This window comes from Mesoplodon bidens (genome assembly GCF_964165515.1).
Source record: "Mesoplodon bidens genome assembly, chromosome: 11".
NCBI lineage: Eukaryota > Metazoa > Chordata > Mammalia > Artiodactyla > Ziphiidae > Mesoplodon > Mesoplodon bidens.
Window position 1 is genome coordinate 23,512,463 of NC_138167.1, and position 27,056 is coordinate 23,539,518.

Consider the following 27,056-nt stretch of genomic DNA (forward strand, 5'->3'; position numbering starts at 1 on the left):
CTGCTTTTAATATTTTTCTTTGTATTTGATTTTTAATAGTTTTATTAATATGTGTTTTAGCCTTTTTCTCCCTGGATTTATCCTATATGGGACTCTCTGAGCCTCCTGGACTTGATTGAGTATTTACTTACCCATATTAGGGACGTTTTCAACTGTAATCTCTTCAAATATTTTCTCAGTCCCTTTTATTTCTCTTCTTCTTCTGTGACCTCTATAATTTAAATGTTGGTGCATTTAATGTTGTCCCAGAGGTCTCCAAGACTGTCCTCAATTCTTTTCATTCTTTTTTCTTTATTTTGTTCTGTGGTAATTTTTTTGCTATTTTGTCTTCCAGGTCACTTATCCATTCTTCTGCCTCAGTTCTTCTTCTATTGATTCCATCCAGAGAATCTTTTATTTCATTTATTGGGTTGTTCATCATTGTGTGTTTGCTCTATAGTTCTTCTAGTTCCTTTTAAATTATTTCTTGTATTTTGTCCATTTGTCCAATCTTGTATTTCCAAGATTTTGGATCACCTTTACTATCATTACTCTGAATTCTTTTTCAGGTAGACTACTTATTTCCTTTTCATTTGTTTGGTCAGAATGGTTTTTACCTTGCTCCTTCATCTGCTGTGTATTTCTCTGTCTTCTCATGTTGCTTAACTTACTGTGTTTGGGGTCTCCTTTTCACAGGCTGCAGGTTTGTAGTTCCTGTTGTTCCTGGTGTCTGCTCCCAGTGGGTAAGTTTGGTTCAGTGGGTTTTGTAGGCTTCTTGGTGGAAGGGACTGGTGCCTGTGTTCTGGTGAATGAGGCTGTATCTTGTCTTTCTGGTGGGCAGGACCACGTCCAGTGGTGTGTTTTGGGGTGTCTGTGAAACTATTATGATTTTAGGCACCCTCTCTATTAATGAGTGGGTTTGTGTTCCTGTCTTGCTAGTTGTTTGGTATCATGTGTGCAGCACTGTAGCTTGCTTGTCGTTGAGTGGAGCTAGGTCTTAGCATTGAGATGGAGATCTCTGGGAGGACTTTCACTGTTGATATTATGTGGGGCTGGGAGGTCTCTGGTGGGCCAACATCCTGAACTCGGCTCTCCCACCTCAGTGGCTCAGGCCTGACACCCAGACAGGGCACCCAGACCCTGTCAGCCACATGGCTCAGAAGAAAAGGGAGAAAAGAGAGAAAGAAAGAAAGAAAGAAAGAAAGAAAGAAAGAAAGAAAGAATGAAAGAGAAAGAAAATAAGATAAAGTTATTAAAATATAAAAAAGTATTAAAAATAAAAGAATTAAAAATCAATAAAGAAAAAGAAAGAGAGAAAGATAGAAGAGAGCAACCAAACCAAAAAACAAATCCTTCAATGAAAACAAGCACTAAAATGTGTACTAAAAAAAAAAAAAAAGTAAAGTTGTAACCCTAGGACAAATGTCAAAAGCAAAGCTATACAGAGAAAAGCACACAAAGAAGCATACACATACACACTCATAAAAGAAGAAAAAGGGAAAATATATATATATATATAAAGAAAGGAACAGAGCAACCAAATCAATAAACAAATCTACCAATGATAATAAGCTCTAAATACTAAACTAAGATAAATATAAAACCAGAGGCAAATTAGTTGCAGAAAGCAAACCCCGAGTCTACAGTTGCTCCCAAAGTCCACCACCTCAATTTTGGGATGATTTGTTGTCTATTCAGGTATTCCACAGATGCAGGGTATATCAAGTTGTTTGTGGAGATTTAATCCACGGCTCCTGAGGTTGCTGGGAGAAATTTCCCTTTCTCTTCTTTGTTCTCACAGCTCCCGGGTTCAGCTTTGGATTTGGCCCTGCCTCTGTGTGTAGGTCGCCTGAGGGTGTCTGTTCCTCCCCAAGCAGTATGGGGTTAAAGGAGCGTCTGATTAGGGGGCTCTGGCTCACTCAGGTCCGGGGGGAGGGAGGGGTATGGAATGCGGGGCAAGACTGTGGCAGCAGAGGCCAGTGTGACATTGCAACGGCCTGAGGTGTGGCATGTGTTCTCCCAGGGAAGTCGTCCCTGGATCTTGGGACCCTGGCAGTGGTTGGCTGCACAGGTCCTGGGGAGGGGACGCGTGGATAGTGACCTGTGCTTGCACGCAGGATTCTTGGTGACTGCAGCAGCAGCCTTAACGTTTCATGCCCATCTCTGGAGTCGTGCTGATAGCCGCAGCTCGCGCCCGTCTCTGGAGCTTGTTTAGGCAATGCTCTAAGTCCCCTTTCCTCATGCACCCTGAAACAATGGTCTCTTGCCCCTTCGGCAGTTCCAGACTTTTTCCCGGACTCCCTCACGGCTAGCTGTGGCGCACTAACCCCCTTCAGGCTGTGTGCACGCAGCCAACCCCAGTCCTCTCCCTGGGATCCGACCTCCAAAGCCCGAGCCTCAGCTCCCAGCCCCTGCCCGCCCCAGCAGGTGAGCAGACAATCCTCTCGGGCTGGTGAGTGCTGGTAGGCACTGATCCTCTGTGTGGGAATCTCTCTGCTTTGCCCTCTGCACCCCTGTTTCTGCACTCTCCTCCGTGGCTCCGAAGCTTCGCTCCTGCCACACCCCATCTCTGCCAGGGAAGGGGCTTCCTAGTGTGTGGAAACTTTCTCTCCTTCACAGCTCCCTCCCACTGGCGCAGGTCCTGTCCCTATTATTTTGTCTCTGTTTTTTGTTTTTTCTTTCACCCTACCCGGGTATGTGGGGAGTTTCTTGCTTTTTGGGAAGTCTGAGGTTTTCTGCCAGCGTTCAGTAGGTTTTCTGTAGGAGTTGTTCCACATGTAGATGTAGTTTTGATGTATTTGTGGGGAGGAAGGTGTCTCCACGTCTTACTCCTCCACCATCTTGAAGGCGCCAAGATAAATCTTTAACTGGTCATAATCTCATCATAATGCACTTCAGGTTACTTCTGTATTGACTAATTCTACTAAGTATAGCAATGTTGCAAAGCTATGAATTTCGTGCTCTGCTACAAATCAATCCTGCCTCCTCTGGTAGCAAAAGTGCAAGTTTTGAAGCCTGTTCCCAGCTACTAAAACTATAGTTATCATCCAGTTATGCAAGGGGATGGGTGGGGTGGGAGGAACCACTAGCAAATAGGCCACAGATCCCCACATTATTACCTGATGCTCTAGGAATTTTTCAATGACAAATATTTTTCAATTTATTGTCTACCTATAATCAGTAAGAAATGGTTATTTTTCCAATTTTGTCCAGCTAAGTTTTATTTTGTGGGGGCAGTGGTGGGGAGAGGATCACCAACCTCATAACAAAACCATAAATGGAGGCCCCGGCTGCCCTTTTCATTTTTAACCTGCAATGTTTTTAACCAAGATTTCCAGGTGTTTGTATCTGTTATTTACTGATGGAAGAAAAATCCACTGAATTAGATAAGCCTGTTTCCTATTTCCCAGTATACAAATTAATAAGCCTAGAGGTGATGTCAGCAAGATGACAAAATAGGAATTACCCTGCTTGTATCCTCCTAAAGAAACAGCAATTTGGTAGCCATCCATGAGCAAAAGTACCTTTGTGGGAGCTTTAGGATTCAGTCAAATTGTAGTGAAGCCCTGATGGAGCCCAAGACTAAGAAGGGTCATTTTGTTAAGGCAGGACCACTTGCAGGTAGCAGGCTTGCTGACCGTGGTTCTAGCTACAGACCCCAAAACAGCTCAGTCCCCCATGGACTTGGCTACAGCCCTATTTAACCTTGGTCCTGCCACCCGCACCATCCCTCGGGTTACCCAGGAAAAGCCATGCCTGCCCATGCCTTGGGTAATGGACAGGCCAACTTTGGTCCTAGCTATGGACACTGAAGCACCCCTTCTGTGGACCTTGTAACAGGCTCACCATCTGCAGTTCTGTCTGTGAACCCAGCTGATATAAAGTATCTTTTCTGACCACAATGTTATGAAATTAGAGATTAATTACAGGAGGAAAATGGGAAAATTCATTAATATGTGGAAATTAACTAACACGCCCTTGAACAACCAATGGATAAAAGAAGAATTCAAAAGGGAAATCAAAAAGTATCTTGAGACAAATGAAAATGGAAACACAACACCCCAAAATGTATGGGGTGCAGCAAAAGCAGTTCCTAGAGGGAAACATAATGATAAGTGCTTACACTTAGAGAAAACAAAACAGATCTCAAATAAACAACTTAATTTTACATAGTTTTAACCTAACTTTATACTAGAAAAAGGAGAGCAAACTAAGCTCAAAGTTAGCAGAAGGAAGAAAATAACAAAAATTAGAGAAACAATAAGTGAAATAGAAACTAGAAAGATAATAGAAAAGATCAATGAAAGTAGTTTTATTTTAAAAGATAAACAAAATTGATAAAACTTTAGGTAGACTATAAAGCCCATGACCCAGCTCTAGCTCCTCTCAGCCATGGTCCAGGAGTAACCCCACCTGTCCAGGAAACTGGTAAGAGACATATCCATCTGTGACCCTGGAGGCAAACGGAACTACAACAAACTAAAATCTTCACAGTGAAGGAAACCATCAACAAAATGCAAAGGTCACCTATGGAATATGAGAAAATATATGCAAATGTGATAGAGTTAATATCTAAATAATATAAAGAACATGCACAACTCAGTAGCAAAAAAAATCAAATAATCCATTTAAAAAATGGGCAAAGGACCTGAATAGAAATTTCTTCAAAGAAGACAAACAGGTACCTGGCCAACAAAATGGCCAGGAGGTACATGAAAATGTGTTCAATGTCACTAATCATCAGGGAAATGAATATCAAAATGTCACACCTTGGGGGCTTCCCTGGTGGCACAGTCATTGAGAATCTGCCTGCTAATGCAGGGGACACGAGTTCGAGCCCTGGTCTGGGAAGATCCCACATGCCGTGGAGCAACTAGGTCCGTGAGCCACAACTACTGAGCCTGCGCGTCTGGAGCCTGTGCTCCGCAACAAGAGAGGCCACGACAGTGAGAGGCCCGCGCACCGCGATGAAGAGTGGCCCCCGCTTGCCACAACTAGAAAAAGCCCTTGCACAGAAACGAAGACCCAACACAGACAAACATAAAAATGAATAAATTAAAATAAGGCTCAACATTAAAAAAAAAAGTCACACCTGTTATGGTTTTTATCAAGAAACAAGAGACAACAAGTCTTCACAAGGGTGTGGAGAAAAGAGAACACTAGTATACTGTTGATGAGAACGTACACTGGTAAAGCTATTATGAAAGTATGAAATTATAGAGTGTGGAAATTTCTGTAAAACTTTGTTAAAGTAGAAGTAGAATGATTATATGATCCAGCAATCCCATCTGGGTATATATCCAAAGCACATGATAGCAGGATCTCCAAGAGATATCTGCAATCCCATGTTCATTGTAACATTATTCACACTAGTCAAGATATGGAAACAACCTAAGTGTCTGTTGACATATCAGCCATAAAAAAGAAGGAAATCCTGCCATGGGCAACAACATGGATGAACCTGGAGAACATTACACTAAATGAAATAAGTCAGACAGAGAAAGACAAATACTGCATGATCTCACCCTTATGTGAAATCTAAAACATTAAATCTCTTAGAAGCAGAAGGTAGACTGGTGGTTGCCAGGGAATGGGAATTGGGGAAACAGGTAAATTTTGACCATAGCATCCAGACTTTCAGTTATAAGATGAATAGGTTCTGGGAATCTAATGTACAGCTGGATGGCTATAGTGAATAATAATGTATTGTATACATGGAATTTCCTGAGAGTAGATCTTAAGTGTCCTCACCACACACATAAAAATATTAACTATATAATGTGATGGATGTGTTGATTAACTTGATTGTGGTAATTATTTCACAGTGTATACCTATATAAAATCATCACTTTGTACACCTTAAATATATTCCATTTTTATGCATCAATTATACCAAAATAAAACTGGATGAAAATTAGTAGTCCTGATTTAGGAGAAAAGAATTACTTTCTAGACTTAGTAATCTATTGTTTTATGCATATTTCCTATAACTAAATGACTAAATGATTAAAATCATTGAATAATAAAGACCTCTTCTTGGGTCTTGTGACATTTTTGGCATTCTCAGATGTCCTTTTATGGCATATATTCAGTTGTTGATTAAATTTAAAAACATTTTCTATTTTCAAATTAAAAGAGTGAGTTTAAAAGAATAATTAAAGCATGTTTGGTCTGGAATATCTGCAATAAAGTATTTCAGCATTAAGGGAAAATATATAATCTTTTTACTCTCAACCAAAAAGGTGAGTCTGAACCAGATAAGAAATGACATTTATAACATTTCATCAAGGTAATGAGAAAATATTTTTAGTTAAAAAAATCACTGAAATTGTTTTACTGGAAAAAATATAATTAAATTTCTGAAGCACGTTCACCTGAGAATATAGGGTCGTGTTGCCCTTAATGAGAATTCAGTACATATTTCTAGCAATCTTTTCAGTTAAGAAAAGGAGAAACAAATTAATAAAAGAGTAAAAGTAAAAGGTACCATTTGTTAGGAAAAATAGTCTATATGTATAAGGCAAAGTCTTCGCAAAGACTTATTCAATTCATAAGAATCATCTCTGTAGGAACACCTGATCACAAGAGAGAAAAAGTATATGAGACAAATGAATGATGACTGGAAAGGAATTCAAACATATTTAGCATCAAAGACATATAATGCAGATGGAAAGGAGCCTAGGCATTGTGCTGTATTTACTAATATACATGAATGCATTGATCCATGATGTCATTCAGTCTGCACGGCAAGCCTGTGGGACAAGCAGCACTTTGTGGCACATTTCACTGAAGGAGGGATTGGCAGTGACCTCCCACCCTCGGAAACTCTGCCTAGTGCCATGGGAATGTCCTTGGCCGGTGTGGAGAAGGTAATCCGAGGCTGCTGTTAGCATTGCAGTTAGCAGTAATTACCTGGAGACTCAGCAGAACGATAGAGTTTAAAGAAGCCTCCGCAAATGACTAAGTTTTTCCTAGAGAATTTCTCAAGCCCTGGAAAAAAGGTAGCTTATTATATGTAAACATCACTGAGGGTGTTTTTGTGTAAGAGCGAAGAGTGAAATGTTTGTGTGGTGGGAACATGAAGGGGACATTTAAGGAGATGCAAGACAAGACCCAAACATGAGTGAAATGATGAAAGGAGGCTTTGCACTGGCAGCCCAGCGCAGCTGAAGGAGAGGAGTCTGGGGACCCTTAAGAAAGCCATGTAAACAGAACTCCCAAAAAAAGTGTTTAAAAGAGAGAACAAGGCAAGAGCCTCAGAGAAACACCCAGAAATTTCAGGAGGGAATTAGGTTACACCTCAAAAATAGATGTCAGAAAGATGGAGGTGCCAGAAGGATAAGGGGAAAAAAATCTTTGTGCAGTGATGATGGGGACCCCTGAAGTTTAGAAGAGATGACTTCCGGTAAACAGCTGCTGGCCAGATGTCCCAAAGCACACGGCAAATAATAACACGCCCCCCCCCTCCGCTGCCCCGCCAGCCAAGGAACCTAGTCAGAACTGAAACTCTCTGCAGAAGGCTCCCCAACCTCAAGTTTCAGGGCCTCTAATCCTGCCAGTTTTTCATTTGGGAATTTGTTATTCATTCTCAGTGAGGAGTTTGCTGAAAGATCAACAACTCTATCCTCACAAATGTGACTCACGCTGGGAATGGTGAGGGGAGCCAGGTCTCCCCAGTCTACATGCTATCTGGGCTCCCAACTGTGGCCTGGCTTGCCTTCCAGGGCTTGTGCCAGCGCCGGGCTTCCACGTAGCCTCGCGAGAGGACTTGGTTCTTGGTGGAGGCAGCAGTCGTTGGCCGAGATTCCCAGACGTGCCTCATCACCAAGCTACAGTGATGGTGGCTCTTGTCGGCAGGGCCTCCCGTTGGCAGTGACAGGCCATGCTTCTGTCAGCACTCTTCCTGGGGCCCACCTTTGGGTCCTGAGTGTCTTGCTGACACACATAGGGACAGTTTAAGCATCACCTTGGACGGCTGCCCACAGCAGGGACTTGCCGAGCATTTCGATAGGAGTTCCTATACACCAATCTGTAAATGAACTTATAAACGGCCTCTGTAGGTGTGATGTAGTGCAGACTCAAGCGACACCACGCACGTCATTTCCCTCGTTTAAGCTCAGAGTCACCAATTCTCTGTCTGCTGAGGACAGGCGCATGTCCTCATAAAGGTGCCCCATCAGGAGAAAGAGCCCATCATGCCCTCGCACCACTGTCTACACTTGTCCAGAGATTCTGACCAGGTGTGGAGGCAGCTAGATACAAATTTTAATCTAGCTTATACCACTTATTAACTGAGTTACTTCCTTAGCTACCTAGCTTGTCAACTTGCCTAGCTCAGTCTTTGTTTCCTCACCTAAAAAGGGTTCTATCTCGCAAAGGAGCTGTAAGGCTTAAATTAAATGAGGGCATTCATTTGACAGCACTTAGTCTCTGGTTAGATGCTACTTTCCCTAAAAAAAAAAAGTAAACCCAAACATACAATAATTCCTTAGTGTGGTGATTCACATATCCCTGGGATTAGAGGTTTCTTGGCAAATGTGGAGGGGTATCATAGAGAGGAGTCCCTTCTCTTTGGGGCTGGGTCACGTGCATCGGCGACAAGGAGGTGGCTGGGGCTGAAAAGCCCCTTTTGACCACATCACTTGGGAGTCAGGGAAGCCAGGTCTTCCCTTAATTTCACATGGCTGCAGGACCAGTCGGGGAAGTGTCTCAGGAGAAGAGGCCGCCCTCCAGGAGCTGCAGGTTACAAGCCTGCAGTGGGGAGAGGCAGAAGCAGAGTACCTGCCTGATGTGTAACACACCTCTCTGATGTGTAACAACACCGATCTTTGTAGAAGCCATCATCAGCATCAATGGAAGGGAATCCCATTGGGCGCTTAAGCTGTCTCCACTGCGGTGGCTCAGACACGTCTGAGCATGTCTGGAGAATTTGCATGAGGAGCTATGGAGAGAGAATTAACGATCCATTCAAAACCATCAGTGCTGATTGAACATCTGTGATGCACTAGGCGCTGAACAAAGCCCCATATACTGAGAGGTAAATAGTGCTGTGCAGGAAAAGGAAAACAAGCAGAGGAGGCTGCGCCCATAGTGATGTCTTAGCTTAGTCTTAGTCTGGGCTGTCCCGTGGTCACGTGGCTTGGACTTTCCTATGAGCTCTCCAGGGATGTAGAGGGGAGGACCTCAAGGGACAGTGTCTTTCTTCTCACAGCTGCACACATCATAGCCTGCCTTTAGCTGCTAAAGGCTCCCAGGAATGCTGTGTTGGCTGCTGCCTGGTGGACAGAGAGGTTCTCAGGAAAACCTTCAGTTGTGACTGGCTGAAGAGCAGTATCTGTGGACAAAGTCAAGGGATTTGGGAATAGGAAAACCAGAGGAGGAAAAAGAAAACAGCAGGCACCAAGGGGCAGCTGGTAGGACTTACCTGTGAACACACATAAGATACCCATGGGGATCCTCAGACACAGATGAGGGCGGCTCTGTCTTTGTGAGGGTTTGGAGAACTGCAGCGAGAGGTATGTTCCATAACCAGGGAAACTCACAAGCAGTACTGTCCTATTACAGGAGCATGAGCTGACACCCGACTCAGAGGATGGTCCCAGCAATGGTGCCAACAGCCACAGCAAGGGGAGTGGAGCAGTTCCTATGCTGACCCCATCCAAGATGATGGCTCCTTCCATGTGTGGAGTGGGAGGGGACAGACACTGTGAGGTGTGGGCACTTAGGGCCATTGGAGAAACAGATACAACTTTCCCCTCAGAGACAGGGCAGAGAATCACATTGCTGTGAATGTGGACTCATCTCTGGCTGTGAATGTGGACTCATCTCTGGCTCACACCTGTAGGATCTGCAATCCTCTTGACCCTCCTTCACTCTGGGACGACCTATGCGTGCCCATTTTCACAGTCTTACCTCTTTTATTTCAATTTATAAAAAATATTATCATTTACTGCCTAGCATACACATTTTAGAGTCTGTTTATTCTAACACTGACCAAGCTAAGGCCTGGCTCAGTTAGCACCTACATACATGGCCAGGGCAACTTACTTAAACCAGTGCTACTCATATAAGAGTCACCTGGAGATTTTGTTAAAATGCTCCTGCTGATTTAATAGTGTTTGGAAAGAGCCTATCGTTATGCATTTGTTACAGGCTCCTAGGTAATGCTGCTGCTGTTATTCTTAGGCAACCCTTTGAGTAATGGGGACTTGAACTCTTTGAGCCTCAGTTGTTTCCTCATCTATAAAATGGGGAAAATAATGGTTAAGTTGTTATGAAGATTGCATGAGATGATACCAGGCAACTATTAAGTGCTTGATAATAGGATAAGATATTTTAGTACTATATATTAGTTGCATTTTATGGGAAAACCCACAAAGCCATCCTATACGTCTTTGATGTGAATTTGTGTGTGTGTTCTGGAACAAATAACTCATTCCAAATTTTCTATTTTACATTTCCAAACACAGTAGTAATTCCTTTAAGTGGTTATTTTTGGCTGTTTATATAGTCTCTCCAGTGCAGTGAATAAATGTATTATTATTGGTAATAATAAAAATAATAATATATTTACCTTCAACATAGTACTGTGTATTAATTCTCTTGTAGGCAGATCTCTGGACAAGCTACAAAAGAAATCAGATCTTTATTCATCCCCGGTGGCCTTACCCTTATTCTGGTTTTGTTAGCATGTGAAAATGTTTGTTCTGACTTACTTTCTAGAGTTACCTTTTAAGTATGGAATAACTTAATTATAGATCCCCCAGTACTAGTAACATATTGCTATGAGATTTATGTCTTTTTTTTTACAACTGAAAGCAAAAACCATCCCAGGAAGATTATAGAGAATTTCTGACTTACATTTATGTCAGAATAGCTTAAAACTTTGTTTAGTACACATATTAAAGTTTTATAACCTGTTTCCAATTTGAAGTTTTATAAAAAAAATAAATATCAAACATCTAAAATGTATCTGTAAATTTACATGTAAGAATTATTTTGACTCCTTGTAAGGGATTTTCCTTTTAATTTTATATCAAATTTTGTGAACCACTAAAAAAAATCTTGATGATATTAAGATCACTGGTCTCCACTCTCTCTGCAGAACCTATAAAATACATTCAAGAGCCTTTGTAGCTGCAGAAAAAAGAGGAAATGTCATATATGACTATTTTTCCTCTAGTATTGCTAACCCTGAGGGTAGATGAGAATGAACTGATTATTTTTTAGCCCACAGATTCTCATCTTCCCCATGGTGGCTGAAGAATTGTTAACATTTTAAGTTTCCTGAGAAGAAGTTACTCATCATCACCCCAGAATGATGATCGTCAAAATTCACTGAGCTCTAGTCCAATAGTTTTCAACACTGGCTGCACATTAGAATCACCTGGGGAGCTTTAAAAATACCACCGTCCAGGTCCTACACCATCTGGTTGGATCAGAATCTCTGAGGCTCAGACATCCGTATTTATTTTTAAGTGCTTCTGGTGATTTTGGTGTATACAATGAGCTCTGAGAAACACTTAACCTAATTAATAGAACTTATTATTCAAAACCTAATTACAGATTAGTAAAATGAGTTTCACTTTATAATCCCATAACAATTCTGGGAAATCAGTATATGTGGTCATACCCTAGATTTAAGCTTAGGAAGACTACTTAGCTCAATTAAGATCATAAAGTCACCTTTTTCTTTCTTTCTCTCCAGTATCAGTTTTTCAGCTTAAAGAAAAAAAGAAAACATAATTCAATGTAGATATACATTCAACAAAGTTCAATTCAGGGCAATACTTGTTGAGCAATTATTCCAGACCTGAATTTCTAAGAGGCACTGGAAATGTAGTGAGATAGAGATAATTGAACATATGTGTACTCCTTTTAGGCAGAGAACATATGAGTCACATGGGATAAGCTATAAGAACTCCCACCACCCCTAGCATTGTTCCACTTCTAAGAATTGTGTTTATGCAATAGAGGGTGTCTGAAATAATTTTAAAGGGCTCTTATTAACTGAAAATCTTTTTAATGTGAAGCTTCTCTTTTATAAAGTGGAATATGCAAGTTTAGGACACTACCACCACAGGTCCTCTTATCCTACCATTTGATATGCAATCTTGCCTCTCTTCCAAATAAAAATGAATGAAATCTTAAAATACCAGTGTGAAAAGGCCTGCCCAGAACAATCGAACATTGGTCTGCCTGAGGGATTTGTCAGTCTGACTCTTCTGAGATTTTCCCATCTTGTTGTCAAGCTACGGAGCTAGACCTTGATTAAGATCAATTTAGACCAGGTTCATTTTTATCTGAAGGAAAATTTTATTCAGCATTTTTAGGAGCTGGCTGTGTGCCAGCCTAAACAAAGAGTCAGACCTTGAGCCTGACCTTGAGGACCTCTCAGTCCAACCGTGGTTGGAATCAGGGAACGTGATTGAAATTCTAAATTTCAGATGCTGTGCGAGGAAAGTGGCAGGAACATAACTCATCTCTTTTCATCGAAGAAATCTACTATATTTGAGGAAAAAATGGTGTTTCTCAGAAAACAAAATTTCAAAGAATAGAATGTTCTCTCTTGTTTCATGTTTAAATGTCTGTGATTCTCAGTCGCCCACTCAGCTGACATTTACTGAAAATCTCTTGTATTCTAGGCACTGTGGAATGGGGGAAGTTAAACAGGTCAAACATCATAGATAGACCACAAGCTCAAATCATGAAATAAAGAAATTTTTAAAAAGACATAAACCAGGAAGGACAAAGAGAATGAGAGGCAAAAACTGAAGGAAGGGGGTCAAATGCAAACAGAAAGAGGACTAAGCGAAGAGTTCTGTAGTGAACAGTGTCTCATCTTTGCCCTTTGGAGACACTGGCAGTCAGGGATATACCATCCCAGCCTCGTCCTCTGCAGAACATTGGTGAATTGTTTTTTCCTTTGGAGAAATGGAATAGCTCTAAAGAAAAGGCTTACAGATAGATATTTGGAGGTCTCCTAAATGATTAGGCTACCATTTAGGCTAATTACGAAAGCAAAAATTAAATGTAGCAGCCAAAACAAATGGAAGAAAATAAGGAACTTGAAAAAAATATAACAATGCAGGGAACATAAGATAACTTTTAAAATGCAACTTTGATAAACACACTTAGATAAATAAAAGATGAGATTGCATTCATAAAAAATAGGTATTATAAAAAGGAAGAAGAGAGAAAGAGCTTTTGAAAATTAAAAATATGATAGCATAAAAAAAAACTTGATAGAAGATTTGGAAAAATAAAATTCAAAGAAATCATTAAGAAAGTAGGGTAAAAGGTAAAGAGATGGAAAATTGGAGATCAAATGTAAGAAAGTTAGAGGATCAATTCTGGCAGCCCAGCATGTAATGAAGAGGACTCCTGAAAGAAAACAGAGAAAAGAGAGGAGAGCAAATTATCAAAGAAATAATATTAGAAAATTTACCAGAACAAAAGGATGTGAGATTCCAGCTAAATGAATAAAAAAGACCAATACCCAGACACAATAACAACATGAATTACAGAATATTTGGGATAAAGAGAAGATCCTAAAGATTCTGGAGAAACAATTTTGTGGTGAAGAAAAAAGAAAGAATAAGCATGGCTTTCAGTCTAGCAAAACTGGTAAATGGAAGACAGTGAGGCAATACATTAAAAATTGTAAATGTTATAACCTTATCATGAATTTCAACTTAAAATAATTGATACTTCAAATATCAATTCAATATATGGATTAAAAAAATCACTTTCAGGGTTTCCCTGGTGGCACAGTGGTTGAGAGTCCTCCTGCCGATGCAGGGGACACAGGTTCGTGCCCCGGTCTGGGAAGATCCCACATGCCGCGGAGCGGCTGGGGCCGTGAGCCATGGACGCTGAGCCTGCGCGTCCGGAGCCTGTGCTCCGCAATGGGAGAGGCCACAGCAGTGAGAGGCCCGCGTTCACTTTCAGACAGGCAAGTTTGAAAATAACTTACCTCCCATTCTTCTTTCTTAAGAGACTTCTAGTGGCCATACTTCACGAAAATGAGAAAATAAATCATACAAAAGGAAAACAGGAACCAGCAAAAAGGAAGATTTGACAATGGAGGGAGGCAAAGTCTGGGTAAGTTCACTCACTCCTTTTGCTTTATAGAGTGGGATTATAGCTGTCAGGGTGACTGGCCATGCTACTATAGAAGACTCTGAAACATAAGCATTGCCAAATAGGCGTCTCCGTTGTTTATCTTGGTATCACATTATGAAGCAATACTCAGTACTCTGATAAGCTACAAAGAGTATCATTTATGTGTAAGTGGTCCATAAACAATGCATCTCAGCTCATCTTAAGGGCACATTTATCTTAAGCAGCTGGTAGTATAGTCAATCTGACTATAACTTGAAAAACAACACCATTTCACAGCCCTCATCTATTTACTAAAAGGCAAAATGTTAAGATGGTCGTTCTAGGTCTGTGCTTTCAAAATACAGTACAGAATTGACAACCTTAGCATCAACTGGGTTACTTATTACCCGATACCAAACTTTGCTTTTTTATCTCTTTTTTTGAGCAATTTCCTACTTATTTGTGTTAAAAGATGCTCTGGATTCATCTTGGATTTTCCCTGTCCCAATTCTAGAATCAGCTGTGTTTCCAAATCATGTATATTTTAAAGAAGACTATTTCAGGACAAATACTGTTATAATGAATCAGCACTGCCTAGGTGGAGGTTTCAGAAGAAATATCTGAGACAAACTCAGGTACTTATGTTTCCCCTAAATAAGAAATTATAGTCCTGGATAAACCTCTAAAGTTTACTTTAAATCTAAATCTGGGACCCACCCATTACATGGCCTATACTTGGAATGGTTACATTATGGTGATGGAGGCCTTTTCTTGGGTCTGTGTTCTATGAATTTTGAGTAGAGCATCTAGAATATTTCCCCACTTACGCACCTCCCCTGTGTGAGCAGAGCAAGAATCTGACACCCTGGGCATGTGTATACTCCTACCATGCACACCTGTACCTGCAGAAACCCCACCTCATTTGTACTGATGAATGAAAATAAGGGCCCCTTGTGTCTATTCTTTAATTATCATGAAGATCAGCACTGTAACTTAAAAAAAAAATCTTGGCACTCTCAAGTGTGAACAGATTCATGTAACATTAGTCACTCCCCTTTTTTTTTGTTTATAAACTATGATAGTATCTCTTTCTATCTCCACTTGCATGGTGCCAAGACTTATTAAACTGATAGGAGTTAGACATGCCTGGTACTAAATGAGTTAGCACTGTACTAACTTTAGGAAATTCACTGGGGTGTGATTGACTTTAGATAAACAAACTTACCTAGAAACATTCCAAAGTTAAAAGCATGTTTTTTTAAAACCAAAATTTGATAATAGGATGCTCTCTCATCTGCATTCAATCTTTTTTGCAGTAAATATTCATTCATGGTATTTGAGAATAAAGGAGTTAAAAATATTCATTCTCAGCTCTCTTTTCTGTTAGTTCTATTATTACTTTGTATCACAGAAAAGAGAGACTTAAGAATGGTTTCCTGTTTGTCAAAATTTGATGTCAGATGACTTATTTTTACTCTTAGACTCATTTTGCTGTGCCCCAAGCAGTCTTCAGTATTGATGTCTTGAAGTGTGTGTGGAAAGGTGATTCCCCAAGACTATTAGATGTTCTTATACAGCTTCACAGAGTTCCTTATTTCTTAGAAACTTAATTTCCAGAATGATCTGATTACCATGTTTGAACTATTACTTCTCAATGCTGAGAGTTTGGGTAGAGTACCTTTCAGCACTCAACTCTACAGAGTAACAGTAGTTCAAAGAATGTTCAAATCATGATGCTGAAGAGTTGTAATAAAAAAGGTATCACAGTCTGACCTTGAAATATATCTGTGATACCCACTTGTTTCTGGCCACCCTAGGCTCAGCACGTCACAGAAACATTGTTAGCTAAGAACACAATTCTGATTTAGCCTCAACTTTCAGAACAGGGAAACTCTAACCCCAACTCTAATTCTTCCTCACAGGTTCCAGAACTCAGGAAAGGCCTCTCTAAGAAGGAGACATTTTAGCAGAAACCTGCTTGAAATGACAGAGGAAGCAGGGTGAAGATCTAGAGTGAGAGCAGGGCAGAATGAAGGGGAGGCCAGTGCAGAGGCCCAGAGGCTGCAGTAGCTTGGCTTGCTTATGAAGCATCAAGAAATCATAAAGACTAACGCTGAAAGAGGGAGAGTGGGAGGGAAAAGAGTGGGTGAAGAAGGGAGGAGGTCAATGAATACAGTTTTGTCCACCTTGGCAAGGAGTTTCAGTTTTATTCGGAGTATGGTGGGAATCCACTAGAGGATGACTTTTTACTCCTCTGTACAGTAAAGTAAAGTGACTCTGTACTTGACATTTGTGAGAAATGAGGTACAAGTGTAAGCTGAGAAGTCAGGGATGATGAAATGCCCAATGAGCACATGGATTTCTTGAGGTTAATTGCACCACCGAGGGTTTGTGTTTGTTCATCTGCAGTTTTTATTATTGCTTTTTAGGTTTTTTTTGTTTGGGATAAGAGTGAAAAAATGTGACCTTGACGTAGGCAGCTGTGGCTTCAAGTCCTCTGTCACTTCTTGTGATAACCATTGATTCTTCCACTATTCCTTCCAGTGTGCTCCTATAACCCCTTTAGTAAAGAGAAGGAAAAATCCTTTATACACATTTTGTTACACCAGTACACAAAGAGCATTACCTTGAACTCAAATGTTCTAGAGCAGTTTTATTCATAGAGTCCTACCAGTTTATAAGCACCTCTCCCTAGGTATCTGGTCCAAGTCCCTGGGTCAGAGTTTGCAAGGCTTTGGAAAAATAGAGTAACTGTTATTCTGCTGTTCTCAAAATTCTTCTTTTAATCTCACCAGTGGCTTATTGTCCCTGGACTAGGGTTTCCCAGTGAGTCTCCTTATATCCTTGGGGTAAGGTTTCTCCTGTGCTGTTCCCTGGCATCATTGCAAAAAGACCTCTGACAGGTCTACTCTTCTTGCCCTCCAGATACAGGAGTTCATGCTCATACTCTGGCATTCCTTCATAATACATGTTCAGCATGAAATCTGTCTAATTGGCCTTAGGGAGCTTTGGTCTATGGAATCGTAATTCATAACATCAGTGCATTATGGCTCTTAGGACGAATCTTCTACAGAGGAACTCCCTTTAACCTTCTAACAGATAACATCATAAGACCACTTGAATAATTAAATAAAATGCCAAATTTTCTTCTGGAAATTTTTGCCTTCAGTTTCTTTACCTTCAAGTCTTCACGGAAGATGAATACTTTTATTCAATATCTGCTTTCCATCCTGTTATTGCTTGTTAGCAAATATTTACTTATTAAAGTGACTCTGTACTTGACATTGGTGAGGGATGAGGTACAAGTGTAAGCTGAGAAGTCAGGGATGATGAGATGCCCAATGAGCACATGGATTTCTTGAAGTTAATTGCACCACAGAGGATTTGTGTTTGTTCATCTGCAGTTTTTATTATTGCTTTTTAGGTTTTTTTGTTTGTTTGTTTGGGGGGATTTCTTGCTTTTGGCAAAGAAAGACTTGTTGTTAGTGGTTTAGGCAAAGAAAACTTTCTACCACCTTGTAGAAGTGAAATGAAATGGGTCTCACTTTCAAACAGCAACATCTTTAGATGTGACTGTCTAATCTTTTTGCCTTGAAATAATGACCAATCGTCCTGCAGTTTCTCTAAAGCACCAGCAGTGCTGATACAGAGAATGCGATACTGAGGAGGACATGCCCGGGGCAACTCTGGCATCGTGGAGAAGGTGCCCTGCCCCTGGCAGTTCATTACTTGTCCCTCCCTTATACAGCACCGGTAGGGCAAGAGCCTAAAACATTGTACATTTTTGGACCAGCTTCATTTTGAATTCTTCTTATTGCTGCTTTTTAAGTATTTTTTAAATTGTCCAATAATGATGAATTTGTTTCTTCTGGTCCCCTTTCTCTGCTTTCATCACATGCTCTCAGTTTTAGGGACATTTACATTTAGGATATTTACTTAATTCTGCTTTAACCTCAGGTTTCTGAGTGCTGCATTTTTACTCCATTGTTATGTTTCATTTTGTTTTAACCTGCCGCCAGATGTGCCACACGGGATAGAAACACACCTTCTGACAGACACAGTCCTGAATTCATTAAGTTGCCATTTTCTTTACTCCCTGTGGGACCCAACAGACAAGCACCTCTATGAAAGGAGTATTTACCCAACACCAACAGCTGCCAAGAAAAATAGAAAGAAAAACAGGAGGCAAAAAAGGTGGACTCGGTAGGAGAATTTATGTGTTTAGAGATTGGAAGAACTTTTTAAAAAGTTATTGTTTAGGGGGTTGGGAACATGATTCCTGCTGCCGCTGAAAGCATCCCGTCACTGACAGGTGGTCTAAGATCTGAGCTTAGATCATGGAACTCTTCACTTCTGACACAACATGGATTAACATCACAGCTGACCTCTGACAGGGAAATGAACATTCTGATCTCAGTGGGAGTCTCTGTAGGGTGGTAGCCCACTGGATTACAAAATAATCTCTGGTCATTAAACACATTTGGCCTCTTCAGTGTGTGGGAGAACTCCGGGTGAACAAATGGGAGGACTGGATGTTATGCTAGGCGGAGGGTAGTCTTGCTAAGTCAGGGTCAGCTCTGGGGTGAGGAGGTAGGGACAGAAATGTGTTGTTTGGCTGTCTGACATATCCCCTAGATAATCAAAAAACTGAAATCATGTCTTGACATTCTCATAATCCTTTGGTCCCAGCACACCCAGGGAGAGGGGAAGGAAGATGTAGGCATCAGTCCTGGCTTGTGTGAAGCAGAGGTCAGCCTCATTCCTCCGTACCCACCGTGGTTCCTCCTCACAGAGACAACAAAGTAGAGCCTACTCTTTTCTTCCTTCTTATCTCTGAAACTCTAATAGAAAAAGGACTTTCAGAGGGATGGGGGAAAATGCAGAATAAGCATATCTTTCTTCCAGTTCATTCCAGGGAATAGACTGTCACTTTAGCTACAGCCTACAGAATGATTGACAGTCAGGCATGGGAATGAGAAGCATGTTACCCAAGAGTCACACAATTTAGAGACACTGTATTTCACAGTGAACTGTTTTCGTTTGTTATGGAGCACCATTTGGACACCTCCACTCAGGATGATTCCAGTTCGAGCCAGGACTGACTATAGTTCCTTTACTATCTTTCTGAAATCATGGTTACAATCCGAGTCCTCCACACTCTTCTGCAGGGACTAGCAGAACGAGTGAGGAAGAACACTGAGCTTCTGGAGACTTCCAGCTCAGTGGAATAGAACCAGCTCCTCTACACGATGGCATTCCACCCTACATGAAGCTGAGAGCCTCTGCCTGGGGTGTTAGACCTTGTCTCACAGGACCCTCTGGCTCTCCTCGTGCTCTGCAACTGCAGTTCCCTGCAGTGTTAAGTGGTGTCTCATGAACAGGTATTTCCTGACCAAGTAAGTCCTTCTGCACTGAAGGATTGTCTAAGTCTTTATGATGCTAACATGCAACTTGGACCTCTAAGGTAGCATCTTCAGAATAGATTTGACTATGAAACCAGTGTTGTTGTTTTAACCAAAAATCTCCCAGGACTAACACTATGAGAAATACACAAAGGTAATTTACAGGAGCTCCTGTCTGTTGTTTAAGAACACAGCTTTATGAGTCAGAGGAAGTGTAGCCCTAAAACTATAGCCCTGTTAGGAATTGAACAGTTATAGTGAATGAGAAGTATCAGAGCCATATTTTCAGATTTCAGTTTAAGGGATTTTCCTTTGAACTCCCTGACTATATACAGTCCCCCAATTATACAATCCCTTGGCTTAGCTGAATGATGTAGTCTACTATCTAGAGCTAACTAGAGTATATACCTGAAGCGTGCTAACTATTAATTAATGTTAAACTGGAGGGATTTCTACAGTGATTTGCATTAGGGCTCTGTCCTTCAGCTTATTATTTTCAATATTTTTATTAATGGCTTGGATGAAGTCATAGAACACATGTTTAACCAGATACGCTGAGGACCCCAAATCAGAATGGGTGGCAGAGTCTGATCTCAACAGACAGACGGGACTGATCGACCAAATCTAGCAAACTGAAATATTATCAAAGGAATTTAAAGTCCTTTCCTAAAGCCCCTAAATCATAAGTTCAGGATGAGGAAGATGTGACTATGTGAAAAAAATACTTAGTATCTTCAACTGGGTACAGTATGAGGTAATGATGAAGTAAGGATTTAAAGCCACAAGTAGGTTAGAAAAAGTGCATGAAATAGGCAGATTGAGGCAAGATGAAGGCCATTGGCATAATGTTTGCAACTCTGCAAGGAGCATAGGCTTGAGTGAAGTTATGTCCATAAACACCCCATCCCCTGTGAGCAAACAGGCCAGTATGTGCAAGAACGTAGATGGGTGTCACCTCCTACACTCCCCGGTGCAATAAGTGCAACATGACTCACTGAGATTGTAATTAAGGAATGGTTACACATTTAAACAGTACTCAACAGTCTCTTCCAAATTCTTATAGATCAAAGTAATTCTGGTTCACTGACAAGTCCCAACACTTTCCTTGGCTAATAATACCTCTCCAACTGGTCTCTAAGCCTCCGTTTCTATGAACAAGACTTTTACTGGAGTCTTACAACTGCACTGTTATAACTGTCACCTCTTCCTGGATTGCAGGTGTGTGTGTGCATTAAAGTTGGTATTTCACCTAAATTATGATCAGATTATATTCACCACCTAAAGCAATCATTTTGTCTTTTTCCTTATCAACATTTTCTTTGCCTTTTTAAAGAATTGAGTTATAATTAACATACAATATTAGTTTCAGGTGATACAACATACTGATGTGATATTTTTATATATTATGAAATGTATACTACATTAAAACAAGTTACTGTCCACCACCATGCTAACTTATTACTTTATTGACTGTAGTTTCTATGCTGTATATAACATCCCTGTGATTTATTTATTTTATAGTTGGAAGTTTGTACTTCATAACCCTCTTTCCCTAATTTGTCTGTTCTCAACTTCCCCTGCCTCTCCTGCAAAAAGCAGTTTGTTCTCTGTATCTATGAGTCTGTTTCTGTTTTGATTTGTTTTATTTTTTTTTGTATTCCATGTATATGTAAAATTGTATTGTATTTGTTTTTCTGTTTAACTTATTTTACATAGCACAGTATCCTACATATCCATACTTGTTGTCTCAAATGGCAGGATTTTATTCTTTTTTATGGCTGAGTAATATTCCATCGTGTGTGTGTGTGTGTGTGTGTGTGTGTGTGTGTAGCACATCTTTTTTTATCCATTTGTCTGTTGATGGACATTTTAGTTGCTTCCATATCTTAACTATTGTAAATAATGCTGCAATGAACATAGGGGTATATGCATCTTGTCAAATTAGTGTTTTCATTTCCTTTCAGTAAAGACCCAGAAGTGGAATTGCTGCATCATATAATAGTTCTAGTTTTAGTTTTTTGAGGAACCTCCACACTGTTTTCTATAGTGGCTGCACCAGTTTATTTTCCCACCAACAGTGCACAAAAAGTTCCCTTTTCTCCATATTCTCACCACACTTGTTGTTTCTTGTCTATTTGATAATAGCCATTCAAACAGGTGTGAGGTGGTATCTTATGGTGGTTTTGATTTACATTTCCCTGATGACTAGTGATGTTGGTGCTTGTTGGTCACCTGTATGTCTTCTTTGGAAATTTGTCTATTCAGGTCATTTGCCCATTTTTTAATCATTTTCTTTATATTGAGTTGTATGAGTTCTTCATATATTTTGGATATCAACCCCTTATCTAATATATTGTTTGCAAATACCTTCTGCATAAAAGGAGATGGTCTTATAATTTTTATTCTTCAATTTGTTAATGTGACATATCACATTAATTGATTTGCAGATATTGAACCACACTTTCATCCCTGGGATAAATCCTACTTGATTATGGTGTATGATCTTTTTAATGTACTGTTGTATTGTTTGCTACTTTGTTGTTGAGGAATTTTATTTCTATGTTCATCAGGGATATTGGCCTACAAATTTTTTGTGGCATCTTTCTCTGGTTTTAGTATCAGGGTGATACTGGCCTTGTAGAGTGAATCAAGAAGTGTTCCTCTTCAATTTTGCAATAGTTTGAGAAATATAGGTATTAGCTCTTCTCTAAATATTAGGTAGAATTTAACTGTGAAGATGTCTGGTCCTGAACTTCTGTTTGTTGGGAGTTTAAAATTTTTTATTGGTTCATTTTCATTACTGGTAATCAGTCTGTTCATATTTTCTGTTTCTTCCTGATTCAGACTTGGGTAATTGTATGTTTCTAAGAATTTATCCATTTCTTCTAGGTTGTCCATTTTCTGATTTTATTGACTTGGGCTCTCTCTTTATTTATTTATTTTTTTCCAGAGTCTGGCTAAAGTTTATCAATTTTGTTTATCTTTTCAAAAAACCAGCTCTTAGTTTTGTTGAAATTTTCTATTGTTTTAGTCTCTATTTCATTTATTTCTGCTATGATCTTTATTATAAGGAAAGACATTCTATAACTTTGGATTTTGTTTGTTCTTTTTCTAGTTACTCTAGGTGTAAGGTTAGATTGCTTATTTCAGTTTTTTCTTGTTTCCTGAGGTAGGCTTGTATTACTACATAATTCTCTCTTAGAACTGCTTTTGCTGCATCCCATAGATTTTGGATTGTTGTGTTTCCATTTTTATTGTCTACAGGTATTTTTAATTACCTCTTTGATCTCTTCAATGTCCCATTTGTTGTGAGTAGCATATAGTTTGGCCTTAATATGTTTGTGTGTTTTGCAGATTTTTTTTTGTAGTTGACTTTATTCTCATGCCATTGTGTTTGGAAATGATGCTTAATTTGATTTCAATATTTTTAAATTAATTGCATCTTGTTGTGTGGCCTAGCATGTGATCTGTCCTGGAGAAGGTTCTGCGTGCAGTTTTATTCTGTTGCTTTAGATGAAATGTTCTATATATATCTATTAAGTCAATCTCATTTAATGTGTCATTTAAGGCCAACATTTCCTTATTGATTTTCTGTCTGGATGATCTGTCTATTGATGTAAATGAGGTATTAAAATCCCCTACTGTTATTATGTTGCTGTCAATTTCTCCCTTTATGTTTGTTAATATTTGCCTTATGTGTTTAGGTGCTCCTATGTTGGTTACATATGTATTTACAATTGTTACGTCTTCTTGTTGGATCCATACCTTTATCATGTAATGTCCTTCTTTGTCTCTTATTACACTCTTGTTTTAAAGTTTCTTTTGTCTGATATAAATATTCCTACACCAGCTTACTTTTCATTTCCCTGTGCATGGAATAGCTTTTTCCATTCCCTCACTTTCAGTCTGTGTGTGTTTTTAGATCCAAGGTGAGTTTCAGGTAGGCAGCGTATATATGGATGCTGTTTTTTTATCCATTCAGCCACACTGTCTGTGTCTTTCGATTGGAACATTTAGTCCATTTATGTTTAAAGTAATTATTGATAGGTATGTTCTTATTGCAATTTTGTTCATTGTTTTTGGGTTGTTTTTGTAGTTCTTCTTTGTTCCTATCTTCCTCTGTGCTTTGATGGATTCCTTTAGCATTATGTTTGCATTCCTTTCTCTCTATTTTTTGTTGTAGGTTTCTGGTTTGTGTTTACCATGAGATTCATATATATCCACCTGTATATATAGCAGTTCCTGGTAAGCACTGCACCTGAGGCTGCCTTGGTGGACTGCTGGGGCTGAAGTCCCTGGCCAGAGGCAGTTCCTAGGCCAAGGCTGCCTTGCCAGGGCAGCTGGGGCTGGAATGGGTACGGACCAGGGAAAGTCCCAGGGAAACTCAAACAATGGCACTCAACTGTGTCTCTAATTGGCAGTAGCTCTGGGGTTAGTAAATGGATTTTCTTCCCACATAGTCTAGGTGCACTTTAACCTTCTGTTTTTGTTTGTTTGTTTTTTCTCTTTGTCTTAGGGCTGGCAAGTCTACACTCAGGACCTTCAACATTATCCCTCCTTACTGCAGGTTGCTGTTTCAGGGGTGGTGTTTTTGTGGATACCTTGTTTCCGTCTTTCCTACTCATTTCTATGTGGTCTTTCTATGTGTAGTAGCTGTTCAGTAAACACTCAGGTCTTCTTCAAGTGGAATTGCTCTTATGTAGATGTAGATTTTATGTGCCCATGGAAGAAGGTGAACTCAGGTTCTTCCTTCATTGTCATCTTGGGCCCCTCTTCAACACTCTTTGTTTGAGAGCCAAAATAATATTAATGATAAAAACTAACATTTATGGAGTTCTCACTATATGTTAGGCATTGTAGTAATTGCTTAAAGTAGATTCTTTAATTAATTTTCAAAACAGTATGAGAGAGGTTTTAGTGTTTGCTCCCTTTCCTATTGAACTAACTGAGACACAAAGAGGTTAAGAACCTTGCCTACAATCACATATCTAGTAAGTGACTGAGTCAGGACTTGAATTCAGGCATTTGACTCCAGAAATTGTGGTGTTCTTAACCAGTACATTGTATGGTTTGCCCATACCCAGCTTCTTCACTCTTCAAGAGTTTTCATGCATGTTTTTCTGGCTGCATCTATTTAATTCTCCTCTGATTCCTAAGAGTATAAGACTTACCCATTGGCTGAAATATGAAATTTTGATTTTGGCTTCTTAATCTTGATTAAGGAATTCTATTATTTTAGCCTACACTGTTTAACTCTAGTTACCTCCTAGTCAATTTTGTTCACATATTCAACCTAGCCAGGAAAAGGATTCTCCATATCCAATCCCTTACTAAAACATAAACATATGCTTAGAATAGACTGATTCTTCCTAGTAAAAGCACTTAAAAATTCATCTCCCTGAGGACATAGTCCTCAACTGATTTAGATCCAGTTAAACTATTCCATCCTTAGAATCCAAACATCTTTTTGACTTATAGATTCAATAATGAAACATATGTAGTTAACTCATTTTCATTATATCTGTGTTTTGTGTATGTCTTCTTTCATTAGGTTTTGAATTCCTAATGACAGAGGACTTACCCACCAAACTTATGAAGTTCAAGTAATGTATATCAATGGTCTATGTTAATGTTAATAACACAGTCATTGAGATAACCTATTGGAAGTATCTGGCATATAGAAAATTCTTAACAAACATAGCTATTATATTTTTAGGAGATTGTTTACTGAGGAGAATAAGTTACTTTCTCTCCCATTTGCTCACCTACATTTAACACAATCATATATATTATGCTAAAGTTCCTAACAAAGGTTTACTAATTACTAAATAGTGTGTGTGTGTGTGTATATGTGTATGTATAGAAACCAATAATTTTTAACAGGGAAAAAAGATGTTTTCAAGACTTCTTTAAGTCTTTTTTTTTCTTATCTGAGGGAACTATAAATATAATTTTTCACATGAGTTACAAATGTTCAATATTGTACTTAAATAATTTAAGGAATTATCTTGAGTATCTGAAAAGAATCCCGTATGTCACTATTTTTTGAGTAATCTGCTTTCAAAGGCTGGTTATAAAGACTATGTCTTAATATACAGAAGTGCTTATAACTGAGCATGGCAGATAATGAGATTGTTATAAGTGTATCTCACACACACATGTGTTATATATAACAATAATTATTATTTCTCCACTAACTACTAATTACACTCTTGTCATATTCTATTTCTCATATATATAGGGATCTCCTTCTAACTTCTCTCTTCTTTAATTTTATTTATTTCTACCCAAATATCATAATATTTTAGTTTATATATACAGAATTACATATACATATATATGTATTTTATATGTATATATCTAAATATATATTATATTATATTGATATATTAAAATTATTACTATATATATAATGTATAATAATATATTATATTATATATGATAAACTATATGATATATGATAAACTATAATATAATTATATATTATATATCATTATATTACACTAATATATAATATTATATTAATACAATGTTGATTATATATTAATTATATTAATATATTGTATTAATTATATTAATATATTATTTAATTATATTATATTATAATAGTATTAACATAAAATAAAAATTATATATTAATTATATATTAATATTAATATATATTAATATATATTATATATAATATATATTATATGTTAATCTATTAATATTATATGTTGATTATATACTTATATATTAATATATAATATTATAATATATAATATGATGTAATATATTATAAAATATATATTATATATTGTATATATTATAGGTAATATATAATAAGTATTATATAATATCATTATTGTAATATAAAATATGATATATTACATGTTATATATTGTAAAAATATAATATAATATAAATATATATAATTTTGTATATAATTATATATAATTATTTGTATAATATAAAATATATAATAATATGTAATATATTTATATAGTATATAATATATAATTATAATAAACATAATTTAAAATATATATATTAAAATATAATATATTTTATTATACAAATATATATTATATATAATTATAATTTTAGGTATCTAATTATATTATATATATATATATTATATATATACACATACACATACAACTGGATTAGACATACTAAAATTATTTGCTCCGTACTTAATTGTAGTTAGTTTCTATAATTCAGTCATCTTTTGTAGAATGCAATCTGCCATTAGCACAATTTGGTGAACTCATTTCAAGTATTTTATTTTTCATGTCTGTACTTTCATTTGGTTTCCATTTTACATCTCCATTTCTCTCATTCAGTTCACATTTTACTTCATATAATTCTAACATCCTTGTCTGCTAATTCCATCATTTCCATCTGTTTCCATCATTTTGGTCTTTTTCTAATGGTTGATTTTTCTCCTAATCCTTTGTCACATTTTCCTACTTTATAAGTCTAATAATTTTTCATTGAATTCTGGACATTTTGAATTTTTTAGGTGAATATATTTTGTGTCTGAATTTTGTTGACTTCCTCTACAGACTTTTAGACTTTGTTTTTATAGGT